The following is a 19095-nucleotide window of genomic DNA, read 5'->3' as shown; positions in this document are numbered from 1 at the left end:
CATATTATCAACCACCATAGTGGAGAGCCATAGGCTTTCTGTACTTAGTGCACGCTTACGGTTATATGATTGAAATGTAAAGGGTTTTGGAATATTGGAAATATATATTTCATGTGCATTCCAGTTTCCATGCAATAACTGCAGTTCTCTAGCTCAGTTAGTAGAGCACAGCACTTACAACACCAGGATAGTGTGTTCAATTCCCAGGGCCACCTGTATGTCAATTGTATGCACGCATTTTTTAATTTAACTAGGCAAGTCAGTTAGGAGCAAATTTTTATTTACAATGACGGCCAAACCCGGACGATGCTGGGCCAATTGTGCACCGCCCTATGGGACTCCCAATCACAGCCGGCTGTGATTCAGCCTGGATTCGAACCAGGGACTCTAGTGTCCCCTCTTGCGCTGAGATTCAGTGCCTTTGGGCTTCCGAGTGGCGCCGCGGTCTAACGCATGACTCAGTCACTTTGGATAAAAGCGTCTGCTAAATCAGGGATTCTCAACTGGGGGGGGGGGGCAATACACAGGCATGCGTGCGCTGCACCGCTTATTGTTGCTGACTTTACACGTGCAGCGCGTAAGCAGTGTTGGCTAGCTACGTTCGAACTTGGAGGGTTTTCGCGCTGCACACACTCACTGACCTGTCTCTTATACACATCTAGATGTGTATAAGAGACAGGTGTTGAAATGACTAGCTACGTTCGGACCTGGAGGGTTTTCGCGCTGCACACACTCACTGACCAATACAATAATGTCCTCGCCCCACACACACCCACACACCTGTCTCTTATACACATCTAGATGTGTATAAGAGACAGCCTTTGGGGTTGATAACGGAATGGGAAAATAACGAAATATTGCGCCAAACTGAATCACACACACACAGCCAAAGTCACGTCTGTGGAAGGCCACTTGGCCCAATGGACCGGGTCCCATTGTCAGTTCACACAGAGACAGCACAAAAAGCTCAAAGAGCATCCTTTGTTTGAAGACGCGGCCCCATTCTCCCTCTGCCTGGCCAAAGGCTGATATACCCAGATTTTATCGCACTGGCTTCAATCACAGCCCCTCTATCTTCAAGTAACCACATGCCCTTAGCCTTATGTTTCATAAAAGATTCTGACTGCTCCAGTGTAAAAACTGTGCAGATGAGAGATATAGACTGCAAAAAGAAATATTTACTGTAAATCTGCTTATTCAGTTCAAAGTAGGATTCCTAAACCATGAGATATATAATTCAGTTGAGCCGAACACAGAGCATATTTACAATCCTGACTGTGTGCTGTAGTTCACTGAGAAGAAAGCTATTTTGTTCGTTAGTATTGTATTAAACTGCCCTGCCTCTCCACAGCTCCGGATGACTTTTCATACGGCGGCTCCATCGGGGAGCTGAGGTCGACGTGTATCGAGGAGTTCCCTCCAGCGTTTGACTTTGACTCCTACGTGGAGACTCTATCACAAGTCAATGTGATGTATCCAGACTCCCCGCCACAGTAAGTCATTTAACTCTACTGTATTACCACCCAAAATGGCATTACGATCATCGTCATTCCTTTGGTCACCATTATGGCTAGATAAAGGGAGTTCTCTGATGGTCCATTTTCTGTTATCTTCGTACATTATGATAAATGATGGATGAGTAATGATCATGATCGCCACTATTCTTCTGGTTGGTTACCTCTGGGTGATCTCCAGGTTGTGTGTGTGTGTGTGTGTGTGTGTGTGTGTGTGTGATGGTTGTTGTGCTGTGTGTTGTGGTGTCGTGGTTTTGTGTGTGTGTTTGTGTGTGTGGTGTGTTGGTGTTGTGTGTGGTTTGATTGTTTTGTATGTGTTGTGTTGGTTAGGATCTGGAACTGATGATAATGAAGCAGGACCATTGTGAAGGGTTTCAAGAATGGAATGAGGGCATGTTGCAGGGGAATGGAGAACTTAGTAATGAGTAGTGTGAGAAGCTGGTCTTTAACTCTCTAATCAATCTGGAGGACCATATATCAACCCACATAGTGGAGAGCCATGAGGCTTTCCTAGTACTTCAGTTGCACCTACGGTATTATTTGATTGAGAATGTAAAGGGTTTGGAATATGGAAAATATATATTTCATGCTGCATTTCCAGTTTCATGCAATAAACTGCAGTTCTCTAGCCTCATTTGTAGAGCACATCCACTTACACACACAGGATAGATGGTGGTTCAATTCCAGGCCACCTTGTATGTTCATTGTATGCACGCATTTTTAAATTTAATAGCAAGGGATACAGGGTGTAGGGACGGCAATTTTTATTTACAATGACGGCCAAACCGGACGATGCTGGCAATTGTGGCACGCCCTATTGGGACTCCCAATCACAGCCGCTTGAATTCAGCCTGGGAGAACCAGGACTTAGTGTCCCCTCTTGGCTGAGATTCGTGCCTTTGGGTCCGAGTGGCGCGCAGGTCTAACGCATGACTCAGTCACTTTTGGATAACAAGGTCCTAGCTAAATCAGGGATTTCTCAACTGGGGGGGCGGGGGCAATTACACAGGCATTATTTGATTTGCTTGACTTTACACGGTTAGCAGCGGTAACGGCAGTGATTGGCTAGCTACGTTCGAACTTGGAGGGTTTTCGCGCTGCACACACTCACTGACCCCCCAACACACACACACACACACACCGATCCAATGAAAATGTCACTCTGCAACATCGTTTTGTTTTAAATGTGACACGACCAATCAGATAATACAGATCTCCTTCTGACAGCTATCTTGATTGATAGCTAAGTATACAGCTGTGTTCTGCAGGCATTGCACATGTGGATAGTTAACTGTCATTTAACTCATGTAGGCTAGCTGTCAGAGTAAAATCACGGACAAGTTTTTAAAACGTGCAGCTCCCTCTTCGTCTACTGCTGCTTCCAATGTCAACAGCAAGGCGGACAACCCGGTCCCTGTCAAGAAGAGAAAATACCACCCGGACTTCATCAATCATGGTTTTACATATATTGAAGACAAGCATGGTGAGTGTAGATGTCCTATGCAACGAGCTGTTAGCTAATGAGAGCATGAAACCCTCCAAAATGAAAAGGCATCTGTACACCAAGCATCCAAGCCACAAAGATAAGACAGCTGACTTTTTTTAAATACAATTTCAATATCAATGAACAAGATTCATTGAAGAACGTATTCACCAAACAAGAAAGACACATCATGCCTTGTGGCCCAGCGCATTGCTAAGTGCAAAAAAGCCCACACCAGCGCAGAGGATCTCATACTTCCTGCTGTGATTGATATGTGCACTGAAATATTGGGAGAGTCACCCGCCAACAAACTTAAAACCATACCCCTATCCAATGACACCATGAGGAGGAGAATCCAGGACATGTCTGAGGACATGAGGACATGCAGCTTGATGAATCAACCGATGTGGCTAACCATACAATTCTAATGGTCTATGTTAGACACGTGTGGGATAGTAACTTCGAGGAGCAGTTCCTTTTTAGTGCTGATTTGCCCACCGCCACCACTGCAGAGGCTGTCTTTAACACAATTGATATGCACCTGGGCTCCGTGGGATTGGTCTGGGATGGGTGCGTCGGTGTGACAACTGATGGGGCAGCTGCCATGATGGGAAAGCACTTCAGGGTAGTAAAGCGGATCCTGGAGAGAGCACCGAGCGCGACGTGGAACCACTGCTTCCTACACAGGGAGGCATTGGCAGCGAAGGACATGGTGCCTGATAATGTATTACACTCCACTCCTGAACTGGTCTCCTATTTAAAATGGCTTATTCTCTTGAATGTACATACATGTTTTCTCAGTTAATATGGCTGTGTAATGACTTTCTTTAATACCCTAATAGTAGACCCGTGAGACAGAGTCTACTTTGCAAGTGAAGCCTGCCCAAGAAGGCAGCTGCAATACAACATGACAAAATGTAATCATCAACAGTCCATCACTTTGGGTCACGACTCAATTGTCATTGTCAAATTTGGGTCCGCAGTCAAAGCTAGTCAGGACCCACTGTGCTAAATGATACTGTATATATTGATACTGATATTCTAACTTTGCTGTAAGCCATGCTCACCTTATTAGCAGCAAACAGTTGTGGGGACTGGGGATTGTGCTTGAAGATCCTTTTGAAAGCATTTTTTTGTTTCAACTTGCCAAGATGGCTGTCCTCTACCCTCCTAGTGTAGTCTTTGAAGACATACAGTAAGGAGACAGAAAGAGTAAGAGAGCTAAGCGAAAGAGAGGAAGAGAAAGAGGGAAAAGAAGACTCCATTTACACACCAGCCTTACAATTCAGTTCTCCTGCACGCTTGCTGAGTTAGGTCAGGCCTCGGTAACCTCTCTGAGGTTGAGTTGAACCATGCTGTTGTGTCAAGTCGTTCATTAGAGCACTGTTGCACAGCTCAACTCTTTCATGGCTGGGTGCTCCGCCTCACACTCTAAACTCTCCGCCCAGCCTGCTTCGCTCCCTGAACAAGCCTCTGGTGCTGCTGGTAAATGCCACTGCTTCGCAGTGAAAGACGCCTGATGTGTTTGATCTAAATGGCAGCCCAGCTAATTGGCGTCTTTAATAATTCAGCCATATTCCTCTCTCTTGCAGTTTGGTCTGCCATCCTTTCTAAAGACACGTATGAAGTGATGATGCCAGCTGACAAAAGAAAGTTGATAAGCTGATAAAAGAAAGTCGATAAGCTGATAAAAGAGTCTGGAATACATTGATTGTAATACATGGTACAATAAACACTGTTTCTCACTACCTCTCTCAATGAGAGGAGAGGTTCGCCGTAGGTTTGTGTAACAACATGGAAACAACCTCCACCTGAGCAGATAGTACTCAATGTGTATCTACTGATGGTGTTAAATCCGGTCCTGTACTCTTTACTGTTTCCAATCATAAAATTGTAACCTGCACTTGTATGCTATTGCCCCCACGATTGACCAGGTTCTACCTGAACTACAGTCTGCATTCGTTGTATTACAGAAACACTTTATTGACCTGAAATTAGTATTGAATGCAGGTAGAACTAAGTAAATGTTGTTATATAGACTGCATAAAATAACTCTGATGATGTAAACATATGTACTTTGGATGGTGTYCATATTGATCGTGTCCCGGCTTACAAATATCAGAGCATTTAGATAGATGAAAAGCTGTCTTTTAAAAAGCATATTGATGAGTTAGTTAAGAAACTGAGAATAAAAATGTGCTTCTTCTATAAAACAAATAGGTAATGCCTTTCGCTACATAGTAGAAAGCAGATTATTCAGTCGACATTCCGATCGGTCCTAGACTATGGTGACATCATCTATATGAACGCAGCTGCCTAACATGATTACTAAACTTTAGACACCCGGTCTCAGAGATGGTTAACTCTAGAAATTCCTTTGGTCTCTACTGACTTAGATAAATCAGTTTTTAGTTTTTATTGCACCATATTTGTGGAACAATCTTCAAAATGTTCTTAAATGTGATGTTTTGGTGCCTCTAGGGCAATTCAGAAATCTGATTGAGGACCTTATTACTGATGACTTTTCTTTTTTTCTGCTTGCATTTTTGTATTTATATTTTGATGTGTCACGCCCTGGCTATAGAGAGGCTTTTTATTCTCTATTTTGGTTAGGCCAGGGTGTGACTAGGGTGGGCAGTCTATGTTCTTTTTTCTATGTTGTTGTGTTTCTATGTGTTTGGCCTGGTGTGGTTCCCAATCAGAGGCAGCTGTCTATCGTTGTCTCTGATTGGGAGCCATACTTAGGTAGCCTGTTCCAACCAGTGTTKGTGGGTAGTTGTTTTTTGTTTCGTATTCTGTACCAGACAGAACAGTTTCGGTTATTCGTTTTGTCATTTTCGTGTTTAGTGTTCGGTTATTAAATTAAATATGAACACGCACTACGCTGCACCTTGGTCCTCATCTTCTTCTCTTGAATGCCGTGACATGATGTGTGTATTTCTGTAATTCAGGGCTCATCTGTAAAAGAGACCTTGGTCTCCCTGATAATATAAAGATAAAATAAATAAAAAGTTGTTTCCTCACAGAGAGAGGGTAGGCTACGAAGCAGTTCTTTATTCCCTGTTTAGGTTCAGTGTGCTTGAGTCTAGTTAATGCACTCTTTCCTCACTGTGATTGGATTACATAGGAGGAGGATGATCCTGACAGTCCTCTAAACCTCCACAGGCTCAATCTGCAGGTCTAGACATCCTGCCAGCCTCCACCACATCATCTCCACTCTGATCCCTGGCTGACACTACACCTGCTTACTGACTACAAGTCTGTGATTACATCCTAGACAGCTCCTGATGATTTCACTATCTAGGAATTACCCCATATATTTCAGAATGAAGCTAGAAAACTAACCTGAGAGGAAATGCAACCTTTCTGTGACTAGATGACCGACTACTCTGTGGGTTTGGTTTGAAGCCACTCACCTTTCCCTCCCATCCCTCAGGTATAAAGATGAGATAAGATAATTAGGTGGGTGCTTACATTTGTCCTATTTCACTTTTTTTTTTTGCATATCACACTGAGACACCCTCAGAGAGTAGGGTCAGAGCACAGATTTGTCATTATTGACGGCGACCCTGGAACAATTAGGGTTAAGTGCCTTGCTCAAGGACACGTCGACAGATTTTTCACCCTAGTCGGCTCAGGGATTTGACCCAGCGACCTTTCAGTTACTGGCCCAATGCTCTTAACTGCTAGGCTACCTGCCGCCCAGCATTCCAGGGTTGTGTGTGCGTGCGTGCGTGCGTGCGTGCGTGCGTGCGTGCGTGCGTGCGTGCGTGCGTGCTTGTTTGTTTATCCGGCTCAATTCTGCCTGCTTGCCCTTCAAGGTTTGTTTCACAGAGTCACAATGTTATTTGCATTTATATGACAGTTCCATTAGTGCGGCGGCCCCTGTGTACGGCCCTGTGAGGGGCCTCTAAAGAGGGTGAAATTACCTCTCCCTCCAGAGGAGCCATCTGAAACATCGGGCCCATTCCTGTTCAACAACAAATTATGAAAAATATGGAATATTACTGCCATAGACAGGGCTATTAATGTCACTGAATAGTGTGTAATTCAGTTTGCCAATATATCAATCTGCTCAATTTCTGTATAGATAGTAATGTCCTACCTCATTTATTCACTGGCCTTTTCCATCAGATAAACCTGTAGGTTACATACAGTATAGTATGCAAATGTAGGCTAAAGCCCCATTTATAACTGGTTCTAACATGCGGCTTGTCCTGATCTTGTCCACATTCTTATTGTGCCCACATTATTTGACAGGTGTAGAAGATTAAAAGACAGATTGTGATCAGGTCTTCCTGACCACCTCCGGAGGTAGCGAGGCACGCATTGTGTCTGGATATCTTAGTGTAGACGGATTCCGGACAGTGAAACCATTTAAATCATCACTATCCTGCCTTCTAAAATCATCAGTCAGGTTGCAACATTGACTTATGACGTCAATATGTGTCTTAAAATAAATAAATAAATATGATGTATCTGTCAAATAATTTGCATACAGGGAGGGACCAAGAAATCTGGTCAGAATGTGGACACAGTGGATGGACAAGAGACATTTAAATACCATGTGTAGATGCATATCTGAAGATGTGGGCACAATCAGAATGTGGACCAGATCAGGATACAGGATGCATGTTAGCGCCAGGTATAAACAAGGCTTACAAGAGAGCCTGAGTGGGCACGAGTGAGAGAAAGAGGAGGTTTAGCCAATCATGTCTCTTAACATGTCCAGTCGTGTTTCTTAACAGTCTTTGTTCGGCGCTAAATACCAACACCTGATTGTTGATAGTCAGAGCTTGTCCTTTAACGAGACAGACATGCTAATTATCAACAGATTGTCAACAACAGTTGATCTTCGCAGTGTCACAGCTACAGCTAAGAAAGTCCTATGCTAAAACAACGGACAGGATTACCAGCTTCTAATTGGCAAATTGTCAAGTAGTGCTTGTGTTTTCAAGCCTTTAGGGAGCTGGTGTTATAATTGGTTTGGATGTTAGGCTCCACTGTTAGATGGGGTTAGTGGTGGTGGTGGTGGTGGGCTTGGTTGTTGGTGCTGAACAAGCCACTCTGTCAATGCCTCAGTCTCTCATAGCCTCCATCCATCTCTACTACGCTGTGGAGGGAGGGAAATCACTCCTCATATTAGCAGAGGCACGATTCCTGTCTGAGACCTAATGGGCTTTTATCACTCCCAAACTACGTCTTCTCAAGCTACGTATTCTTCGCCGCTGTTCCAATTCATGTAGGAAACCTCAACCACACCACAGGGATGTTTTCTTTTGCCTGAATTTAGGCTAAGATGTGTCATAGATTGAGGTAGATTTAGATCAGGAAGAATATGCAGTGCAAAATAGAAATATCTAAATCTTTTGGCCGAGGACCAGTGCATTGGAGAGGATAAAAGAGAGTGTGTTTTGTAGTGTACATTGTGTGCATAGTCAGGGATAGGAGGCAGCACGGTGGAGTGGATGGATGGAGGGAAAGGCATGTGATGCTGGGCAGTGCTGCCATTGCCACAGATGGCTCAGGGAAACTACAGAGCTTACACCACCTAGATCAGCAGCTCACCTGTGGAGCCTGTGAAGGGACTTGCTTCCGCAGAGGGAGAACTGGGCACATCCCAGCACAAATACACACACACACACACATACACACACACACACACACCACACTGTTATGTTATTTACATACAGTACCAGTCAAAAGTTTGGACACACCTACTCATTCCAGGATTTTTCCTTATTTTTACTATTTTCTACATTGTAGAATAATCGTGAAGACATGAAAACTAGGAAATAACACATATGGAATCATGTAGGAAGCAAAAAACTGTTAAACAAATAAAACAATATGTTATATTTGTCACGCCCTCATCAGATGACTTTGCCTCCACAATCACCCGAACTCAACCCAATTGTGATGGTTTGGGATGAGTTGGACCGCAGAGTGAAGGAAAAGCAGYCAATAAGTGTACAGCATATGTGGGAACTCTTTCAAGACTGTTGGAAAAGCATTCCAGGTGACTACCTCATGAAGCTGGTTGAGAAAATGCCAAGAGTGTGCAAAGCTGTCATCAAGGCCAAGGGTGGCTACTTTGAAGAATCAAAAATATTAGTTAAAAAAATGTTGGTTACTACATGATTCCATATGTGTTATTTCATAGTTTTGATGTCTTCACTGTTATTCCACAATGTAGAAAATAGTAAAAATAAAGAAAGACCCTTGAATGAGTAGGTGTGTCCAAACTTTTGACTGGTACTGTATACACTGAGTGTACAAAACATTAAGAACACCTTCCTAATATTGAGTTGCACCTCACACCCCCTTTTGCCCTCAGAACAGCCTCAATTCGTCAGAGCATGGACTCTACAAGGTGTCGAAAGCGTTCCACAGGGTTGCTTGCGCATGTTAACTCTAATGCTTCCCACAGTTGTGTCAAGTTGGTTGGATGTCCTTTGGATGGTGGACCATTCTTGATACACACGGGAAACTGTTTTGCATGAAAAACCCAGCCGCATTGCAGTTCTTGACACAAACCGGTGTGCCTGGCACATACTACCATACCCCGGTGAAAGGTACTTAAATCTTTTGTCTGGCCCATTCACCCTCTGAGTGGCACACATGCACTATTCATGTCTCAATTGTCTCAAGGCTTAAAAATCCTTCTTTAACCTGTCTCCTCCCCTTCATCTATACTGATTGAAGTGTATTTAACAAGTGGCTTCAATAAGGGATCATAGTTTTCACCTGGATTCACCTGGTCAGTCTATGTCATGGAAAGAGCAGGTGTTCTTAATGTTTTGTACACTGAGTGTATACCAATCTAAACACACACGCTTGCATTCACGCACACGCACAAACTCACACTAACATCTACAGGTATATGCACAATAATGTATGCACAGCACATTCATAACCACACACTGTTGCTCTTGTACGTAGCTCTACAAGGCATGGGCCACTGACAGTGCTAGGRAGCTGAAAGAATGAGCTCCCTGTGCCAGCCCCGCAGTGCAGTGGACAGACCGAGCCATATGCTCCAGTCAGTGCTGTCATCTCTCCAGAGCTACAGGCCAGAAGGCAGAGGTCCTCCCTCGAGTGACCCACACCTCTCCTTGGGCTTTGGAGTACATTGTATACCTTTAAAGATTTACAGTATATAGTATTGCGCTTTACTTCCAACTTTTGGACCGCCTAATGCGCCTGCATTCATGTATCATAGTTGTGAGCGCCTCTCTAGGCGTTGGAAAGTAACACATTCTGTGTCATATGCACCACAGGTGTTTCTGGAGAAGTCCCATGGTTCTCCGTACTGTAGTTTCATCCTATGACTAATTAAGCCAAGATGACAAATTATACAACTGTGCTCAGGGAAATGAATGTGTATGCAAACATACATTTACCTCATTTAGCAGAGCAACTTACAGGAGCAATTAGGGTTAAGTGCCTGGCTCAAGGGCACATTGGCAGATTTTCACTTAGTCAGCGCAGGGATTCAAACCAGTGACCTTTCGATTACTGGCCCAATGCTCTTAACCGCTAGGCTAMCTACCACCCCATAAAGCATGTAGATTATTAAAAACAGCAGTAGACTGCAGGCAGGGTTGATTAGACAATCTAAACAGGGCTAGGCTGTGTTATATCTGCCTTTGCTAGCTAATAATTCATAATTTTTAGGATGCAACACTTTGTGTTAGCATCCTAGGGGACTTATAGATCCCATAAGGGGGGGTTGACTGCAACGTGAAAAATATTCTCACCGTAATTAGAGGGGGGATTCTCAGCTTGGTGAAACACTCATGAAACCCTGKCATGAAAACAGCTAGGCCCGCAGGTGTCCACAGCGCTACCATACCTGGCAAACTTTAGACAAATGTCTGTATCAGCGTGTATATTTAGAGAGAAAAGTCCTATTTTCAATGTTTATTTGGAGCTGGTAGTTTATTGCACCCTTGAAGGGATTAATAACATTGCTGAGCTGTGTGATGACTACTCAGACACACGTACACACAACAACACAACACACACACACAACACACACACACACCACCACACACACCACACACCACACACACACACACACACAACACCCAACAACACACACACACACACACACACACAGATACTTCTGTAAGCTGAGACTCTCACCCTCTTTCCTGGATCAGCATGGTCATAATTTATTCATGAAAACAAGTAGGGGGGAAAACTGCTGAAAGTAACCGGGGCAACAGCTGATAACTTGATATTCCTTCTGACTGGAGCTGACTAACAGTATGGGTTAGAAAGGTTAAGAGATATGTGGGTGTTATGTACAGTATTTAGTGCAACGTTTCCCAAAGTAGGGGTCGGGAACTCATGTGGGGTTGCCTGATTTGAAAATCTGGTAGCCGTTATATGCGGTTGTAGTTAACAGAGCGGTTTCTGTTTACTTCCTACAAATGTCGCTCAATCTTTTGAACGGTTTAAACGACAAAATATTATGATCCCATTACTGAACGATAAGATTATCAGGAACACATACAGGTCTTCTGTTTCCGTCTACGATGCCCACAAGCTACGCAGGTCTCATTAGAACAGAGTGGACAAGACCAGGCACTAAACATAATGAATGGGTATGTTCTTTTCTACACAGAAGGTCATACAAAATGATTGCCTGATGATCTTCTGAACGTCTCAATATATTTTTGATGCGTTTTAGTCACTTCAAACTATACTTTCGTCAGATTGAAACACTGTCATAAATACTGTCAGACTGATTTATAATAGACTGTCATAGCCCTAATTAAAAAAGTAAACATTTGCCGTTGATTCCGTGACTTTTTTTACATGGTGGGGTCGCAAAACATTTTTTATGTCAAAATAGGGTCAAGACGCCAAAATGTTTGGGAACTCCTGATTTAGTGCTTTTGAAGGGCCCCAGTGCCCGACAGTGATTACTAGCAAAACAAATCCTTCTTTACCCTCAACATCAGGATACTTCAAGTAGTCAGGTGACCCCTGGTCAGTTTGTTCCGATACTGCCCAGCTGTCTGCACAGCTATAACCAATGATGCATAGGAGTATGGAATACAATCTACTCAATAACAGCAAGTAACCAGAGAGAATTTGAACTAATAAGATATTGCAATATTTACTAATAAGAAGTGGGGCATCATCCTCCTCTTCAACTCTTAGAAGAAAGTATCTGAGATAAGAAAATAAAGTAGTGGAGAGATACTGTATGCATCACCACTGACTGCCAGTTGTGTCATCACCTCTTAATAGTAAGTTGGCGTTTCTGTGCCCACTGCTTTAACGTTGCTGTGTTATGCAGTCATTACATAACAGAGCATGCTACAGTATTGAGCGTTACACGTACAGAGCCAGAGGGAGGAAACGAGTGCATTTTTTATTTTGTTTCTTTGGTTACACAGTTACAAAGTATCTCTCAACTTTTTTACAAAGTGTCTAAGATCACGCTCACCTTTTTACTCAAAATCGTAAAACAAATCTTTTTTCAATGTGTCGATTCAAGTAGAATAGGGAAAAAAAGGTGAAGGGTTTTAGAATAAAGTCAATGTTGTCTGTCAGGTTTCACTCTGGATTTGTACTGCTATATGGCAAATTAATGGCCCACTGTAGTCTTGCATAGAAAATGCCCTTATGAACCATTTTTGCACTATAGCACCGGCTAATGGCAAGTCCTGTTTTGTCTGGAACCCCGGATCATGTGAAATGTCTCTGTCCTGCTGTGTTCTGGGGACATTAAGTCTGTCTGAATGAGCCAGAGTGCGGCTGGAGTCTAAAATAGCTCTGCACGCAGGCAGACAGGCAGCACTCTGCAGCACAGTGATGGAGGGTGGAGGGAGCAGAGGCCGGGGAGTTCGTCAGCTGCACGGCTCATTTGAAATCAAGCAGTCATTACTGAGGCTCCTGAACAGCACCTTTTACTGTCCCACTGAGCACAGAGCACCACCCCGCAGAAGAGACCTGCATACCTGACTCTGGAGCAGATACCTGACTATGAGTCTCTATGAGGAGCAGATACCTGACTGTATGAGTCTCTATGAGGAGCAGATACCTGACTGTATGAGTCTCTATGAGGAGCAGATACCTGACTGTTTGAGTCTCTATGAGGGCAGATACCTGACTGTATGAGTCTCTATGAGGAGCAGATACCTGACTGTATGAGTCTCTTTGAAGAGCAGATACCTGACTGTATGAGTCTCTTTGAGGAGCAGATACCTGACTGTATGAGTCTCTATGAGGGCAGATACTGACTGATGAGTCTCTATGAGGAGCAGATACCGACTGTATGAGTCTCTTTGAGGAGCAGATACCTGACTATATGGAGTCTCTATGAGGAGCAGATACCTGACTGTATGAGAGTAGCTCACATACTTTCATTTACCTCAAACCCATGTGAAACCCTCCAGAATAATGTTTAGAACAGAATGGGGTAATGTGATGTCAGAAAATATGCACTGAGTGTACAAAACATTAGGAACAGCTTCCTAATATTGAGTTGCAACCCCTTTTGCCCTCAGAACAGCTGCAATTCGTCTGGGCATGGACTCTACAAGGTGTCAAAAGTGTTCCACAGGGATGCTGGCCCATGTTGAGTCCAATGCTTCTAACAGTTGTGTCAAGTTGGCTGTATGTCCTTTGGATGGTGAACCATTCTTGATACACGGGAAACTGTTGAGCATTAAAAACCCAGCAGCATTGCAGTTCTTGACACACTCAAACCAGTGCACCTGGCACCTACTACCATACCTCGTTCAAAGGCACTTAAATCTTTTGTTTTGCCCATTCACCCTCTGAATGGCACACATACACAATCCATATCTCAATTGTCTCACAGCTTAAAAAATTATTCTTTAACCTGTCTCCTCCCCTTCATCTACACTGACTGAAGTAGATTTAACAGGTGATATCAATAAGGGATCATAGTTTTCACCTGGTCAGTCTATGTCATGGCAAGAGCTGTTGTTCCTAAAGTTTTGTACACTCAGTGTATACCTAATACACTTTATAGCTGGACTCATCTGATATATGAGAGCAATTGTGAATGTTCCTACTGTTCAGTTCAGCGAAACTTGTTACTGAAAATATTGTTTTCCCAGTCCTGTGCAGAGGAAGTGGAACTCTCATCCAGTCTATCATTAATAAAGATCTCATTTACTCCGGCTCCCAATGCCTTCTCTCCTCATTAAATCTCTCAGTGTATCGCCCGGCCCAGCCCGGAGGTGACAGGCTTAAGTAATCCACAGCCACAGTGCCATTTGCCTTGCTTCCCCACACCCGCTCTCTGAGAGAGTGATACTGTTTACAATTCCACAGATTCAGTTATCCCGCTGTATTTTCTCTATTCCCAGATATCACCTGCGGTCGGGGTGGTAGAGAGCGATTTAGCGGCTGGTTTACACATATGACGATGGTCCGTGGCAAAATGTATATACCATTTTCGCCTCTCTTTCCCTCTCCGCTTATTCCCTTTGTGTTACAGGGCCTCTATAAAGGCCAGCAGCTCTAGCAATGTGGTTGTATGTGCTAGACAGACTTCCAGTGCACTGTGGGATTGTGGGTTATTTGAGAGCTGAAATAACTGTCCATTGGCAGGCTCTCCCATGGAAAGCACCAAACCAAGACTAGCAGCCGCCACACAGGAAAAGAGCTCACAGTAGATGACAAGAGTCTCCTCTAACAGGCCTGTTTCACCGTTCAGATTTCTATTATGTTTAGTCACCAGACAGCCAGGACAGCAGTCGTGTCATATTCATTTTCTCTTCGTATGCTAAACATTTCATTTGTGTTCATGTTGCTAACTACAAACATAGAATCCAGGTCCATCGGCATAGGCTAAATTGTTTGACCTACCACTGTTTGAAGGTTGGAGATATCCTTAGGCCTTTTCAAACCTCTTTTAAAATGTAAAACTTATTTACCTGATATACTCTTCTTTATTGCAGCTATGATGAATGTGTGGGACCAGGTGCGACACAGATATACGTCCCCACAGATGACCCCCCTCCGTACTCCCTCACGGACCCCTGTCAGCGGGGCCACCAGCAGGCCACCTACACCAGCCTGGAGATGGAGGAGCCGTCCGCTGGAGCTGGAGCCTCTTGGGTGTCCGCCAGCAGCGCCGCCGCCTCCCACTACCCAATCGGACTGCATGAGCTCCGGCAGCAGCCAATATCCTCCATCTCCCAGTCAGCGTTCCCCCTGGAGGAGGCGCCCCCATACGAGGTGGTGGTGAGCAGGCAGAACCAGCCCATCCCTCTGATGCCCATGGACCTGCTCAAACACCTCTCGGAGGACAGCCATAGTCCCCAGAGAGCCCGGGCTGTCGCACACAGAATCCTGTAGAGCTGACTGGGCTAGTCCACTCCTATGCTCTTTGTGCGGACAGCCTGAATCTCTCTTCCGCTTCTTCCAGTGTCCCTTTGTGCATGACAGGCAGTATCAAAAGAGATGGACTTTCTGGACTGAAGCGGAAACTTTGGGTTGAACCTGAACTCAGTCTGCACCTTCCTTTCCTTCCCCCTACCTCTTGGATAAGCTGTGTCCCCCGACTCCAAAGATGTTACCCGCATCACTCCTCACTCTCTCTCCCTACTGGGGCACTGCCATGAAATCACAGGGCTACTACTAGTTACCTGGGGCTGGGAGTATGGTCTTTCTGTCCAGAGGGAATTCACTTCATACTGTACAATGGTCTCAGTTTAGGAGGCATTCACGCATTTAGGAAGCATTATCAAAGTCTGTTTTTAGCACCAAAAAAAACAGTAGAGGTAACCTGAAGTGGTTTCACATGGATATTCTGTATGTACTGTTGGTTCTTGTTGTGTTGAAATGGAATTGCTCTTGATTAAAAAAAACTATAGCAAGAATGCCTAATTTCACATTCCACCGCATATCCATATGGTTTTATTAATATTTTCTACATGCAAATAATATTTGATTTATATTTAGTTGACTTTAGGACTCTGGCAGTCTGTAATTTCAACTGATAAATATACCCCAGAACTTGACCTTTTCCACAGAAGGTTCTACATGGAACCCGAAAGGGTTCTACCTAGAACCAAATAGGGTTCTCCTATGGGTACATCCAATTAATCCTTTTAAAACACTTTTTTCTAAGAGTGTAGGTATTTTTTTGCACTATTATTTGAAATAAATAATTTTTGTGGTATATGGTTTTATATGGTTTCTGGATATAAACACGTTCATATGAGCTGGAAATACTGTCTATTCTCTATAATTGGGTTTCCCCTCTGGGGGCTGAGGCCTATTCAGATCCAAACTGTTCTGTTTCAGTCTCTAAACGTGCACCGCCACACATTCCTCTTCTCTCTCTCTCACTACTTCTCTTTTTGTGAAGAGCTTTTTTAGGTGTTCACGAGCGAAATTACTATGAGCTTGACCCATTCGCCAGCTAACATCCAAGTACAATATACCTTGTAGCAGAGTTACAATGGTATTTGACAATTGGTGCGAAGGACAAATAATATTAGCACGCAGTTTACTGTGATGAGGGATTTACTATACTTTAGTACTGTCATCTTTGATATTATGATAAATAAACAATTCATTTTTACAAAATATTATTCAGTCTAGACACATTGTATTTTTCAATATGCTGGAATCTTTAATGGTTCCAAATTATTATTCAGTATTTTGTTTTTGGTTGTGAGTATTCATTGTACAGATAAACTGTCTTCAGTTAAACTGTTTTTACATGTCTGTCATCCATGTATAAATGGTATAAAAATGACTGTGCCTGCCAAGCACTAAGTCTAAGACTGTTAGACTGCTTAACATTGTAGCCATAGTAACTTGAAACACTGATTGACAAATCAAGAGCTTTCCTTTTCCAAATAGCTTGTTATTTTTCAAGGCTTGTGTTACTTTGTTAAGTTATTCAGATAAGTCTATGTTCATCATTGAAACCCCAGAAAAAGTACTCTCAGCAGAAAATGTGACATAATGTCCATATTTTGTGTATAAAACCGTATTTGTGGAGTCAATGACCCCCTGTCACCTTTGCATTTGGCCCCAGAACTTGGTATCTCTGTTCCAGCCCCCTCTCTTTCTCATAGTCTCCCTCATTTATCTTACCAAATCCCTTATTGTGAAGTGATATCCTCGACTGATATCCTCACTGATATCCTCACTGAACCCTTAAAGAATATTTTATAAATGAATTATTCGCATGATTGCATTGCTGGCATTGTGGATAAAAGTTATAAAGAGATGAGTATTTATTTAGAATAGCTTTATCAATAATGTGTATAACTGTGGAAAGACTACTATTAAATAGCTGTTGTGAGATTCACCAGAATGTAGATGTACTACAACACAGATGCTTCGCACTAGACAGAAACGTCTAAAGATTAAAGATCAACAGGTTATTTTCCTTGCATTACAATCGTCATCGAATGGATTTGACTTTGAAGAGAGTTTGTTAAATGGCTTTTAAAAACCAAATGCTGTTCTCATCACTTGTTAATACATATTCTATTTGTGGTCAGAATTGTCATGTCAAGCCCTATAAATAAAGCAATGTTTGGCCTGAAAATGATGTGTTAACTTGACAATGAGCATTATTGCTTATTGTTATGTACCCGCTGCAAATCTAGCGATGCTATACAACATTAATGATGGTCTTGTGTTTCATAAACTGAAATATAAAAGTGCAATGCAGTGAATAGTACAACGTATTAGAATTGTGTGCATCGTGACACACTCAGAGTCATCTAGAAATGCAACTTTACCTGCCTTTACAAGTCAGTAGAAATGCACTGTAACTGTGTTGGAAGACCTAGTTCAATACCTGTTGAGGTAAAACTGCAATGCGGTTCACTCTGGTCTTACATGCTGTTTTGTCTTTGTTGTTTACTTCCTTTTGGTAGCACAATAGGTACATGTCCAACATAAATGTGAATCAATGTGTAATACTGTACATGTACACTTCCGATGTATAGTTTCCCTATAAGTCCCACTGTTGTACACAACTGTCCTGTGTGACAAAGATTCTTGTTTCCTATAATCACAGTCATCAACGTATATCCATGTTTTGTATTAGAGCTTTTATTAATCTCTTATATTGGGGAAATTAAATACATTTGACCTCTATGATTTGAGTCGGTGTGACTGTTCGTTCTGGTTTTGCGACTATGGGCATTGAAATCGCCTTCCTGTTTTACATGTAGGCTACACCTAGGAGTAGTAGCTGTAATATAAATAGGAGGAGGGCCATTACTATTAATAAACATAGGGATGATAGAGGAGGGAGCTGGGAATGAGGAGTGTTTGTATAGCATCCAAAAGTGCAGAAACAGTGTAGTGCAATTATCTACATTGGCTAAATGTTTCCCTAAACGTTTAACCAATCGAATCCTGCTATGTATAATGCATGGGAATATGTTGTGACATCCTGTCCGTTGACAGCCATTCATTCCCCTCTGATCTGCTCTGAATGGTGTGTTTGGGTGGTGGGCTAGCTAGCTAATGTAAATCAGACTGAGCAGATGGTCTGTGCCGTTGCTCTGCTCCTAATTACCCTCGTTGCCCAGTGCAAGGCTCCTATTAGGGTGTGCCAGCAGAAAGCTAATTTCATCTAGTGCCACTGCACTCTAGATAATAAGTCCACAGCGTCCATTATGAGGCTTTGTGAATACTGCACCCACCCAGATCTTATTGACTTAGGAGGGGAATCATTTAAACTGTGTTTTCCTTCCTGATGTGACTGACAAAGCAGAAGAGAGCTCTCTGGAGCTGCTCTGGTCTCTGTAGCGAGTTAGAGGTGACCATGGGTCAGGCGGACATCATCTGTGACAGAACCTCATAGATGTGTCGTACAGCGATGTCTCCAAGGTATCCAATCCCCTAAATGCCTGAACAATCACCATGCCATTGAAAAATAGTTTTAACATTATCACTATTCAACTGAAACATTCTTTAAATCAGGCTGCTGCAGCTATGCATTCATAATTCAAGGGTTTATCATCATTCTCTATCTCGTTGTTTTTGGTGGGGCATGTACTGTAACATCTATCACCTGTAGCAGCACAGAAAAACAACCTGATGGAGAGAGAGATACACTGGAAGTTG

The 19095-nt window shown here is 43.0% G+C and overlaps 1 pseudogene; it reads left to right on the top strand.

Moving 5' to 3' along the window:
• LOC111969243 (protein BEAN1-like) overlaps positions 1-18117 on the top strand; it is a 71525-nt pseudogene extending 53408 nt beyond the window's left edge.
• Positions 18118-19095: the final 978 nt, after the last annotated feature.

Source organism: Salvelinus sp. IW2-2015, linkage group LG10 (assembly GCF_002910315.2).
Source record: "Salvelinus sp. IW2-2015 linkage group LG10, ASM291031v2, whole genome shotgun sequence".
Taxonomy (NCBI): Eukaryota; Metazoa; Chordata; class Actinopteri; order Salmoniformes; family Salmonidae; genus Salvelinus; species Salvelinus sp. IW2-2015.
The sequence above is the reverse complement of the archived record's forward strand: the minus strand, read 5'-3'. Positions and strand labels throughout refer to the sequence as shown.